The following is a 12,248-nucleotide window of genomic DNA, read 5'->3' on the forward strand; positions in this document are numbered from 1 at the left end:
CAAAAGAAGATTTAGAATAGCTTTACTTTATCACAGCTTGCAGTGTACTTTTGGAGTTAATAGACTCACAAAAATGAAATAACCAAGAGATTTCCCCTTTTGCATTTTTTGAGTTGCTTTCTCATCAAAAGTTTTTCAGTTTTACAGTATGGAAAAACTTTCTCTTTGTACTTAAAAGTGAGAAACCGAAAAACCCTATTTTATTTGAGGGGCAAAGAAGATGATGGATTAAAGCAGATGTAGAGTGTTTGCAGTTATATAAGACTATTAGGGACCCTGCTTGTTCTGGTTTTTGTAATTTGTCCATGTCCTACTTTATATAACTCAATCCATTGTGAGCCAAACATGAAATAAGCAAATACAGTATTCCATATTTCACTTTGTCAGCAAATTAAAAAAAGTGTAGAACAAACACAATAGTCATCATGGTTCTTGAATAAAGAACGAAGCATTTTTCAAATCCCAGGGATGGGTAAGAAACAGAAGGTTAAGATGATTTTTTTTTTTAACAATGAGCAGATGTGTTTGTTACTCTTGATGGACAAGCTTATCCATTTAGTTCAATTAATAACAAGAGTGAGCACATCAATACGTAAGGCTTGTCCTGATGCCTTGATTTTTTTTTCCAATTTGACAGGTAATAGTGGGGCTGGGAAAATGTCACAACAATTTAGTCCTGCCTCACTGGCTTTAACTAGTTTGATGACAATGGGAATGCATCTTGCTAAGATTCTCTGTAATTCATAATAATGCTACACTCATAGACTGTTACAGAGAGTGTTAAATTTGTGGTAATCACTGTTTTAAAATCAGCTCCTTTCATGGGTTATTCATTTGTACACTAAATAAAATCAAGTTAAATATTTATGAACAGGAAGAAAATGTGGAAACCTGTCTTTTCATATTGAGCCATACGTGACACCAACTCTGACAAAGAAAGGCATTTCATTGTATGGTGTAGCTGCTGACCTCCTCCATGTTCTAAAAAATCTTTTCTACAATACAACAGATTTTATCAGAGGAACTCAAATAATCATAAAAAGCCCATGACCTCATGAATTTTATCATATGAGAGCAATTTATGCCTCCAGCAAATGTGACCAGGGATAACAAAATATACTAATATCAGCAAATTGCTTCAGTGCTCACTGACCCAGTAAATAAATGCCTTCCTTTTAATAGTGGAACTTGAATGATTAATACCTGTTTGGGAGAGGAGAGGGATATTGACAATTTCTTTTTTAAAGAAAAAAAATCCTATTTATACTTTTCTAGTGGCAGCAAAGTTAGTATAGATAGCAACCTCAAATATTCCATAGAGTTGTAATAGAGATTCAGAGAATTCTCAAAGTGTGGACAAACTGCATGCTTCTTCAGGGCAAGAACAGCATTAAATTCATCTCTATAACCCTCAAGTGTCTAACACAACTCTCTTCACGTATAAGGAACTCAACAAAAGTTTTCCAGCAGACAACATTCTTTAACCTACTCCCTAATCAAAAGCCTACCAGTTCCTAGAAGGCAGTCTTATATACCTCTCCCCAAAACTTCTGTCCTTACCATGATGCACTCCCTACTTCATTCTGTCTGTGAGGTCCACCCAGACTTCCTGAGCACCCTATTCAAGAACCACATATTCTCGTCTCCCTTTGACCTTAGTGTCTGTATGTAACTTGATTATAACACTTATTATTTCATATTTTAGTAGTATTTTGTTTCTGCAACTGCACTTGAGATATACAGATATATTATTATTTGTCTTTGAGTCATCTGATTCTGTAGACTAGCATGTCTCTATTCTTACTTAAATGTTCAATAGATAATTGAATTGCATTAAATTGTTGGTGCCAATCTCAGTCCTTAGGACAATACTATCAAAGTAGAATTAACATCTAGATATAAGAAGATAGGAATAAAACAGATTAAGAGAGAAGATGACCATATCCCAACCTGGAGTGAGACTAGGAATATACCATTCTCTCAAAGCTCTTACAATAAATCGACCATGTCAACACCTGATTCAGAGACTTCTAACCTCCAGTACTATGACACAATACATTTCTGTTTTTCAAACTCCACATCTTGTCCACTTTACTATAACAGTCCTAGCAAGCTAATACAAGTATCCAATTTTCTTTACCTGTTAAAAATAAAAGTTAGAAAATAGTTTATAATGACATTGTGGCATCATTGGGGAAGGCAGATAATATGACTACTCATATATGACCTCTACAGAATATCATAAAATAGAAAAGCTTGCATTTTCCCTTCTATAGAAAACCATTATCTTTGTGCTATTACTATCACGCACTAACTCTATTCAAATGCTTTGTGTAATATGAAAATGGATCTTCAAGTAGGATGGGAAATTACATTTGCTATAATCAATCAGACTGCCCTGAACAAATAGATTATTAAAAATGCCTTCATTTGATTAGCTGGGTGAAAATATAAATGGAGAATAACAATTCTAACTGCAGTGTAAGTATTGATAATGTGACGACTGGAGGAACTGTATTCATTCCTAACATTAATAAATTTTTAAATAATACAGGTTTGTTATATTAACCATAATTTACTTAGGCTTATCAACACAATGACTATAGGTTAAACTAAAGGGCTGCTATTTCCTGAAATGAAAATAGCAACAAAGAAACAAAGAGAGGTATGTTTGCTGAGATAACATATGAGGTGGGGTGGGGAAAACAGAGTATACAAAAAAATATTTTAAAATTTTTATACAAAGAAATTAAGATCATGTACTTATAGAGGCAAGATGGGTCTGATCAGTTCTACAATTTTGTTTTTCAAGGTCTTAACTTGATTCCAGCTAAAGTAAGTTGAAATTTATTTTCTTTCAGACAAAAGCCAGCTCCCATTCTATGGAAAAAAACACAACAGTAAGAGAATAGAGCTGTATCAGGGACACAATAGAATTCTTGGCTTTAAAATAGCTCACACAAACCTACAATAATAACCAAAAGAATAATGAGTATTCATATTGTATTTCACTAAAAGAAAACTCTCTGAAATCTAAACCCTGGTCTACATTACCTAATAAGTACCCAATATGTCAATATGTGCTTTGCATTCAATACAGTTGTTTTGTTACTGTCAGAAACCCATCACTCAGCAAAAAGAAAATAAAAAATTAAAAATCATTAAGACCTCTGATTAAGACTACCAGAACCAAACATAAATGTAAAAATTATTTAAAGCACTAATTTATTCAATGAAAAAGTAAAATAAACTAAACATAGTCATTTAGCTTTCTGCCTTTTAAAACATTCTCAATAATTTGACAAATAATTAATAACTAAACAATTTGATTACGTGTTTGAATTTGTGGTGTATGTAAATATATGTATGTAAGTATAATAGTAAACTCATTTTATTTTTAAAGCAATCCAAATTGCTATTTTCATTTCTTAATATAAACACACTTCGCCTAAAATGTAAACACTGCTTCAAACCACTTTATATATTTCAGAAGTCAATCTAAATCTATTTTAAATAAATGTTGAATAATTTCTATTTTTCATAACAATTCTAAATGAAGGATAAGAGAAAGCACGAAAATAAATTAAGAAGAGCACACAGGCCACTGACATTAACAATTTCCATTAGACTTTCCTAAAATCTGTCCCAAGTAAATATTCTGGCTTAAGTTTTCCTGTCAGTAAATAGGATAACTACCCTACAGTGACTATGGGAATTAAATAGACAGTTATTTAGAAAAAAAATCTCAAGTTACCACCAATTTTGTTTTCTCCTCTTTCTGTCATACCCATCTCTACTCAACATTCAGTAATGGATCAATCCAAATATTAACACGTCTTCACTCCTCTGCCCAAGTGGAGATATACCATATGGCAGGGCAGAGAGAAGTCTCCAACTTCATCTGTCCTCCACACTGAAAGGAAAGCTTTCTTTAAGTCCTTTACCAGCTACTTTTCCTCTGCATCTCTGGTTTTTCAAGTCTGTACTTCTAAAAAGTATGCTCTCTTCTTATCTTCAATCTCATAAAATCATCTTCCTTCTCGTTTCATGATAAAAATCAAGACCTTGGGAAATCAGAATGAATTTCTTTACTCAATATGTCGTAGTAAATAATATTAGTAGGTATTTTTTTCTCTGTGTCAAATATCCTCAGAACCGATTCATCTTAGACTTGATTATTTGCTTAAAAGATTTGAGAAAGTCATCGTAGTCATCATTGCAGCTTATTATATGAAATAATACAGATTTGCATCATCGGTCCTGATGAAGTCCTTTAGAAATCTGGCACAAGTTTCTAGTTGTTTCAGTGTTCCTTCCTGGAGAGATCAAACAGGGACACTATTAATTCTACTAGCAATTTGGTGTGACAAAACATGTGAAGTATTGCCAGCTAGTGAAGCTCACCCCAGTTTGCTGTCTTGGGTTTTTTTTTTCTGGGGGGGGTCAGTCATGTATTAAAAAAATAATTACAGAGATTTCCAGTTATGACAGGATATATGACCCCATTCCTCTCAGGACCAAAAATCTCTGAAGAAACCCAACAAATCAGCATAGAAATATAGGGAAAATGAACATTGAAAATAAGGTAACAGATATCTATTAACTTGAAAAATGTTACAACAGTGAGTCCTCTGGATTTTGTTATTGCTTCTCTTAGAGCCCAGAATTGTGTACAAGATTAGACAGTAAGAGTTCCCAGAGCTTGTTATTCTTAGTCACAGGATGAGGAAGAAGGTGGCCTAATGACAAGTCCCTTTTTGGCAGTAGTCCTTTTTGACAAAGATCAGAGAAAATTTTCACATGCCCTACCTTGCCAGGGTTGCAGTAAGATTGAGCAAGAAGGTGTTGCTCAACCTCACTTCCCAATGAAGGGAGAACAGATGGCATCCTGCAATTGCCCTGTTAAGTGATGTCCACAGAACTGAACAGTTACCTGATATGTGCTGGTCTGTCAGAAGCGGGCATGATTTCCATTGCCCCTCCTGGTAGTATCAGTAAAAAACAAGCAGGCAGCTCATCTTCTATTGCCTGCCCGGGGAGCCAGGTAGAGTTCTCACTCCTCTGTCAGCATTCAGGGACAAGGCAAATGTCCCCCTGCCATAACAACAAGGAGATTTAACAAGGCAGTGGGAGGCAAGGCTAGTTGTCAGTAGGCTTTTTGACCCAAATTCCTGTGTCACTGGGGCCAGTTAGAAGCTAAGTATTTACTCCACTAGTTGGCATTTCTGTTCACTAATTTATTTATAAAGGGCCCAAATTTATCCACATATAATCCTCAACATCTGTGAATATGTTATCTTACATGACAAAAGTTACTTTATAAATATATTTATGGTTCAGAAACTTGAAATGGAGTAAATACTTCATGCTTTCCATTGCGTATAATCTAATAACAAAGATTCTGAAAATCAGAGATCCTTCCTTGCTTATACAGAGGACCAGAAATGACAGCATGAGAAGGACTCAGCCTTCTGTTGTGGCCTTTGAAGAAAGAGTAGGGAAACCATGATCCAATGAATGTGAACAACACCTGGATTTTAAAAAAGACAAAAAAAGGCACTCTATATTAGATACTATGACAATAAATAAATAAATAAATAAATGCAGCCTGCCTGATAGCTTTATTTTAGTTCAATTAGACAAAATTTTTGGACCTATAGAGCTCTAAGTTAATATAAATTTATATCATTTCTAGTCACTGAGTTTGTGCTAACTTGGCACATTAGTAATAAAAAAATAATACATACTCCCAAGTAGTCACCCCCATTCAGGGGCAGCATAGGAGAATGATTTGCTGTTTCACTTGTGCTGCAAAGATGGCAATAAGACTAGGGAGGGAGGTGAACTTCCACCCTGCTCACCTGCAAGAATAGATTAGTGCTTCAGGTTGGCGTCAGAGAAGTGATGGAGAACTGGACACACACATGCATGTGAATTCAAGGCAAAGGGCCAGAAGGGAGACTGATATAAAATAAGAAATAATAGAATAGAAATAGAAAAGTAGAACCTAAAGCCTCATAATATAATATCCAACAGTTCAGGGCACAATCAAAGATCATTCATTTTATTTACCATCGAAGCACTGAAAAAAAAATAGAAGGGAATATACCCCTATTCATTTAAATGACACCAGAATTACCATAATATCAAAAAAAATAGCAAAAATTAAATGAATTAAAAAATAGCACAGCACAAAGATAGTAAATCTGCAGAACAAAATCTCTCATGAACTTAGACTTAAAAATCTTAAATATGATATTAACATATCCAGGCCAGCAATGTGTAATAATTTTATACCATGTCCAAATGTAATCTATTTCAGATATTCAGACTGGTCCAATATTTAAATATCAACAATGTAATGTATTTCATCATTATCAACATACTTAAGAAAACAATCATATGATAATATCAATGAGCACAGAAAATATTTCAAAATATTAAACCCTCATTCATGATTAAAAAAATAAAATTATACTTACTGAAAAACTAAATGCTTTCCTTCTTGTATTGTAAAAAAATGTAAGAGTGTATATTGTGACCATTATTATTCAATATACTACCGGAAGTTTAAGACAATTCAGTAAGAAAGAAAAAATAATGAAAGACGTAGATTAGAAAGTTAAGGAAAATATTATCCTTGTTTGCCACTGACATGGTTATCTGTGTAGAAAATCTCTAAGGATCTACCAAAAATGAACCTCATAGAAATAATAAATGAGCTTGCTGGATACAAGGTCAACACACAAAATCAATTGCATTTCTGTACCTAATGATGAGCATGTGGCAACCAAAATGTAAAAATCAATACAGATTCAACCATTCCAAAGTAAATTAAATATTAGATACAAACTTAACAAAACATGTACAGGTTATACATTTTCAATTGCATGTTGAAAATGACAAACTCTAGGGTCTCCCCGGTGGCGCAGTGGTTGAGTGCAGGGTTGCGAGGCTGCCCGCAGCCTCTGCAGCGCCGGTTAGATCCCCTGCTGCCAGGTGAGGGTCGCACATGTCATGCACACCTCTCCTGCTGCCCGCTGCTCCCCTCAGCAGTGTACTTTGTCAGTCTGCCTGTTCTGTTCTCTACTCTGGCTCTGGTGAATTCTCTCACCCTCCTGTGCTTCTGACTGTACCCAGTGCTTGTATGAATAAATCTTTAGAAAAAAAAAAAAGAAAATGATGAACTATAAATGAAAGAATTCAAAGACCTAAACTAACAGAGAGACATATCATAGTCATAATTAAAAGACACAAATAGTAAAGGTGTTAATTCTGTCTCCAAATTTACCAGTAGGTTTAATACAATTTCTATCAGAATCCCTGTGAAGTTTTGGCAATAAAAGCAAGTTTATTTAAAAAAATTAAATGCAAGGGAATAGGCCCTAGAATAGATGAAGTAAACTTGGAAAAAGGAGAGAAATTCTTGTCAATATGAAGCCTGGCTATATAGCTACAATAATCAGTACAGTTTGATGTTGACCAATGTATAGATACATAGGTCAATGTTACTGAACAGAGAACCCAGAAATGAACATGCCCACATTATTTTTAACAAAAGTGCAAAAGCATTTCATTGGAAGAACAGACTTCAATAGTTGACATTCTTAGACTCCATTCAATAATTGGAGCAATTGACATTCATAGGTCAAATGTACATACCTCAACTTACAACTCAATCTTGTAAAAAAATTAACTCAAAATTCATGAAGGATTTAAATGTAAAACAGTAAAAATTGGAGAAAATAGAAAATATTTGTGATTGCAGCCTGAACAAAGAGTTCTTAAACTGAAATCAAAAACATGATTCATAAGGGCCTCCCCAGTGGCGCAAGGGATTAAGACACAGCACTATGAAGCTATCCGCAGTCACTGCAGCACAAGTTTGATCCCCAGCCAGGGAGGTGACCCACATAGCACAGCAGACCTCTCCTGTCTCCCCACTGCTTCCCTCAGCAGTGTATTTCAGTCAATCTGCCTGTTCTGTTCCTTATTCTGTCTCTGGTGAATCCTCTTGCCCCTGCCCCCACACCTCTGGCCTGTACCCCGGTTCTTGTATGAATAAATAAATCTTTTATTTTTTTTAAAGATTTATTTATTTATCTATACAAGAACCAGGGTACAGGCAGATGTGCGGGAACAGAACAGGCAGACTGACAAAATACACTGCTGAGGGGAGCAGTGGGTGAGACAGGAGAGGTCTGTCACGCCATGTGGGACCCTCGCCTACTGGCCAGGATGGAACTGGCGCTGCAGAGGCTGCGGACAGCTTCACACTGCTGCGCTCAACCACCTGTGGCACCAGGGGAGGTCCATAAATAAATCTTTTTTAAAAAGTTTCATAAAATTATATTTTCTAAAAGAGCCATCATGTTATACTATTGAAAATACCCTGATAAGAGGATAAAAAAAGGCTACAGCCTGGGATGAAGTGTTCAGAAACCATGTACCCCACAAAGGACACATGTCTAGATTTTACCAGCAACTTTCAAAGCTCAATAATAAGCTTTAAAAAAAAATCAATAGTAAAAATAGCAAACATTGTGAATGGGTATTTACTAATGAGGATATAGTTGTCAAATAAATACATGAAAAAAAGTTCAACATCACTTGCCTCTAGAAAAATGTAAATTAAGATCATAGTATCACATTACATACCTATTTGATTGGTCAAAATAAAAAAAAATATATAGCATCACTAAATGCTGACAAAAATGCAGAGATTGGGTTACTCATACATGTTACTGGTAGAATATAAAATGATATAGACACCTTGAAAATATTTGGTGGTTTCTTACAAAACTAACATAGGACTCATTTGACCCAACAATTTCATTCTGGGGCATTTAACCCAGGGAAATGAAAAATTAGGTTCACATAAGACTCTGTATATGAATGTTTATGACATCTTTTTTTTTTTTTAAGATTTATTTATTTATTTATACAAGCACTGGGTACAGTCAGAAGCGCGGGAGGGTGAGAGAATTCACCAGAGCCAGAGCGGGGAGCAGAGCAGGCAGAAGGACCGAAGTACACTGCTGAGGGGAGCAGCGGGCGGCAGGAGAGGTCTGCGCGCCATGCAGGACCCTCCTCCAGTGGCTGGGGAGCAGCCGGGAATCAAACCGGCGCTGCAGAGGCTGCGGGCAGCTTCGCAATCCAGCGCTCAACCGCTGCACCACCAGGAAGGCCCTGTTTATGACATCTTTTTTTTTTTTTTAATTTTTATTTATTTATTTTTTTAAATATTAAATTTTATTTTTATATTTCCCCATACAATTGCAAATGCCCCATTCTGACCCCAATCCTTCCCCTCCCTAATTTATATATAGCCAAAAACTGAAAAACAAATGTATTTTTTTTAATTTTATTTTATATGTTTTTTTACATCATTCTTCATATTTGTGCAATGTATGCTTTCTCAATTCGGGTACTGTCCCTGTGAAATTCCCATCAGCCATTCACCTGTGTACCATTACCAGAGTCCCTTGTGCTCTTCCCACCCCTGTTTTGATCCTACACCCTTTCCTCCCCTCCTCTCCTCCCCTCCCCTCCCCTCCTTCCTTCCCCTCCTCCCCTTCCCCTCCCCCTGTAAACCAGAATGTCTCTGGTTTATAACAACTCAGATGTATTTTCATGGATGAATTTCTACACAAACTGTAGTAAAGTTAGATGATAGAATACTAATCAGCAATAAAAAAGAATTAATTATTTATATGTCTAACAACTTGGATGAATCTCCATAGAATTATGTTGAATGAAAATCTCTTTGTGTTTGAGACTTCATATATAATTTATATTACATTTTTTAAATGAAAAAATTATAAAAATAGATAACAGGCTCATGGTTGCCAGGGGTAGGGGTGTGGAAATTGAGTGGTCATTTAAGCACAACATGACAGATCCTTGTGATGGAACTTTTATATCTTTACTGTATCAAGATTCTAGTTGTAATAGTGTGTTACAGGTTTTTGAGATTTTATCCGTGACAAAACTGAACAAAAATGCACAGAATATCTCCATCTTACCTCTTACAATTGATGTGAATATACAGTTTTCTCAAATCAGAAGTGTAATTAAAAATTACTGGTTGAAAATACATCTTCATTAATCTCCTATTTCCTTCCAGTTGCTGTACTGAGGCGACATCTACTGCTATCATTTCCTCAATGCTTATTCATTTCTTGCTCCACTGTTCAAGCTATTAACTCCAATTACTCACTGAAACTACTCTCATTAATACCTCCATTCACCACTAGTTGCCAAGACAAAGACACCACCAGTCCTTATGCTCTTGGGTTTTTCCTTATTTTGTTGACCACTCCTGATGTAACTCTCTTGCCTTTTGATTTCCATGACATTACATAGTCCTTTAATAACATAGTCCTACATACACATTTTCAAATCTTAGTGTTCAGGTTTCCATCCTCTATGTCTTCATTTTGCAAACTCTACATGATTTGTGAATGACCTCACCTACACGCATGATGTCAACTATGTATGTCCAGATTGATGAAGCTCAAATTCATATCTTTTCTTTAAGTCTGTTGAACTGGCTAATAGTTATTTCTACTTTATAATTCATCTGCATCTCCGTTGTAACATGCATCACCTAAACTTTTAAATATCTAGTCATTCATTTTTCTCCTAAGTCCAGGCTTTGCTACCTCAGACACACAGTCTCTGTAAACTACTCCCACTCACAGTTTTACCTAAAATCAATCTACACATTTGGTACATTATAAGTGTGATTCTGAAATTTGATTTTATGATTATTTCATGAAAGAATTATCTGATGCTCTCACTTATTAACTGAAGAAAACACACAGTTCTTTCTTAACTTTTCGAAGCAGCCCAACATTATAATATTATATAATTTTCAGGTGCACATCATTATAAATCAACATCTGTATACCATGCATTATATGCAGAACTGAAAAGCCAATTCTATCCTTTACCATATAATTGACCCCTTTTACACTAATTATTTATTTCTCTTCCCCCCTTTTTTTCTGGTAACCCTTAATTGTGTTTTGTAATCTACAAGTTTGTTTTTGTTTTATTTAGTTCATCTGTTTGTTTTCTTTCTATACACACACACTGGTGTAAGGTGGTGTGTGTGTGTGTGTGTGTGTATATAGATATATAATTTTTTTATCCAATCATCTCTTGGTGGGCGCTTAGTTGTTTTTTAACACTTGGCTACTACAAATAATGCTGCTATACATATGGGGGGGAGGCAGATTCTCTTTGAATAAATATCTTTGTATACTTTGGGAAACTATTCAGAAGTAGTATAACTGAATCATATGGAGTCTCTTTGTTTAATTTTCTGAGGAATCTCCATACTGCTTTCTGTAATGGCTGCAGCAATTTACATACCCACCAACAGTGGATAAGGATTCCCTTTTCTCACATCTTTTTCCACCACCTGTTATTCCTTGCCTTTTGAATTATAGCCATTCTTATAGGGTGAGATTATATCTCATTGTTATGTTTCTTTTCATTTCTCTAGTAATAAGATGATGAACATCTTTTTCATGTGCCTGTTGGTCATTTCCATGTCTTCTTTCTAGAATGTATGTTCAAATTCTCTGCCTATTTTTTTTACATCAGGACCTTTACTATTTTATTATTAAATGGGATACATGATTTGCAAATATCTCCTCCCATTCAGTTGGATACCTTTTTGTTTTGATGATTGCTATTTTTGCTGTGTAGAAGCTTTTTAGTTTGATGTAGTCAAATTTGTTCATTTTTGTTTTTGTTTCCTTTACTGTTCTGTCTAGTTTCCAAAGATATCACTGAGGTTGATGTTGAAGAGCTTTCTTTTATGTATTTTATGGTTTTAGGTCTTGCATTCAAGTCTTTAATTCATCTTGAATTAATTTTTGGGTAAATGCATAATTCTATGTCTTTTCTTTAAGAACAGGTTATTATATAATTAAGGTTCATTATATCAATAGTATCACTGAAATTTTACCTCTTCATTCTTAAGGTATAATATGCATTCAGTCATTTATTATATGGATCTATTAAAACTATATAAGATACCTGAATTAAATATTTTTCTATGAACTTCAACATTTAAGGACAATATCTTTTGTTTTCTTTTCATTTTAAGAAAGAATTTGTGCTTAGAAAAATTGTAAGACTGCTCATTTTTATACCTCACATAAAATTCCTATAGTTGTTTGTTATGGTTTGTTAAATATTGACTTTGAATCAGTAACATTCAGATACTATTTTCT

The sequence above is a fragment of the Talpa occidentalis genome, unplaced genomic scaffold (assembly GCF_014898055.3).
Source record: "Talpa occidentalis isolate TD23 unplaced genomic scaffold, MPIMG_talOcc4v2.1, whole genome shotgun sequence".
Lineage (NCBI taxonomy): Eukaryota > Metazoa > Chordata > Mammalia > Eulipotyphla > Talpidae > Talpa > Talpa occidentalis.